We start from the raw sequence: 1,475 nt of genomic DNA, 5'->3' as shown, positions 1-1,475 counted from the left end.
GCTGACTCGTATTCTTGCGTACGTAGCCCAACGCTTTGACAAGAACGTCGGCGAAGTAATGACATCGTTCGCACTCTTCATATGAGGTCTTTTCCCAAATGACGGCTGCAACGACAGCGAATCCGCTGAAATGGTAGGGCTTATATAGGATAAGAGTCTAGAGGTAGATACATTTTTTGGGATATACATCAATTCTCATCAATGTTCCTCAAATGTCATGCGCATCAGTTCGTTCGCATCCTACTCGCTCATTATGTCCATCGGAGTCGCTATGAGGATTCGAAAACGAGACTGCTCAGATGTCTTGAAAACCCATCCGCCATCCGCCATCAGACATACGACAGCGGCAGGATTCGAACCTGCGCAGGCATAGCCTAGTGGATTTCGAGTCCACCTCCTTAACCACTCGGACACGCTGTCTGGAAGACGCAGAGGATCTCATCTCTACCCATGAGAATCGCCACCCTGTTCATGTTGCTAGGGGAGTGGCTCACAGCATCGTGGAGCACCTCAGCAAGGACGATGATATTAAGCTGACTCGCATTCTTGCATACGTAGCCCAGCGCTTTGACAAGAACGTCGGCGTAGTAATGGTATCGTTCGCACTCTTCGTAAGAGGTCTCTTCCCAAATGATGGCTGCAACGACAGCGAATTCGCTGAAATGGTAGGGATTATATAGGATAAGAGTCTAGAGGTAGATACATTTTTTGGGATATACATCAATTCTCATCAATGTTCCTCAAATGTCATGCGCATCAGTTCGTTCGCACCCTACTCCTTCATAATGTCCATCGGAGTCGCTATGAGGATTCGAAAGCGAGACTGCTCAGATGTCTTGAAAACCCTTACGCCATCAGACATACGACAGCGGCAGGATTCGAACCTGCGCAGGCAGAGCCTAATGGATTTCAAGTCCATCTCCTTAACCACTCGGACACGCTGTCTGGAAGTTCCGAAAGATCTCATCTCTCCCGATGAGAATCGCCGCCCTGTTCATGTTGCAAGGGGAGTCCCTCACAGCCTCGCGGAGTACCTCTGCAAAGGCGATGATATTTAGCTGACTCGCATTCAGATGTCTTGAAAACCCTTACGCCATCAGACATACGACAGCAGCAGGATTCGAACCTGCGCAGGCAAAGCCTAATGGATTTCAAGTCCATCTCCTTAACCACTCGGACACGCTTTCTGAAAATTCCGAAAGATCTCATCTCTCCCGATGAGAATCGCCGCCCTGTTCATGTTGCTAGGGGAGTCCCTCACAGCCTCGCGGAGTACCTCTGCAAGGGCGATGATATTTAGCTGACTCGCATTCTTGCGTACGTAGCCTAACGCTTTGACAAGAACGTCGGCGAAGTAATGACATCGTTCGCGCTCTTCATATGAGGTCTCTTCCCAAATGACGGCTGCAACGACAGCGAATCCGCTGAAATGGTAGGGCTTATATAGGATAAAAGTCTAGAGGTTTTTTTATTTT

The 1,475-nt window shown here is 48.7% G+C and overlaps 3 non-coding genes across 3 annotated transcripts; all 3 read right to left on the bottom strand.

Annotated features, from left to right (window-relative positions):
* Positions 1–338: 338 nt before the first annotated feature.
* Positions 339–420, bottom strand: Pmar_PMAR010580. The gene has a single exon. It is a non-coding gene; the product is annotated as a tRNA-Ser (tRNA).
* A 443-nt stretch (positions 421–863) lies between these two features.
* Positions 864–945, bottom strand: Pmar_PMAR010579. The gene has a single exon. It is a non-coding gene; the product is annotated as a tRNA-Ser (tRNA).
* A 160-nt stretch (positions 946–1,105) lies between these two features.
* On the bottom strand, positions 1,106–1,187 carry Pmar_PMAR010578. Its single transcript has one exon. It is a non-coding gene; the product is annotated as a tRNA-Ser (tRNA).
* Between the last annotated feature and the right edge of the window lie 288 nt (positions 1,188–1,475).

Source organism: Perkinsus marinus (genome assembly GCF_000006405.1).
Source record: "Perkinsus marinus ATCC 50983 genomic scaffold scf_1104296977936, whole genome shotgun sequence".
Taxonomy (NCBI): domain Eukaryota; phylum Perkinsozoa; order Perkinsida; family Perkinsidae; genus Perkinsus; species Perkinsus marinus.
This window is presented reverse-complemented; position numbering and strand designations above follow the sequence as displayed.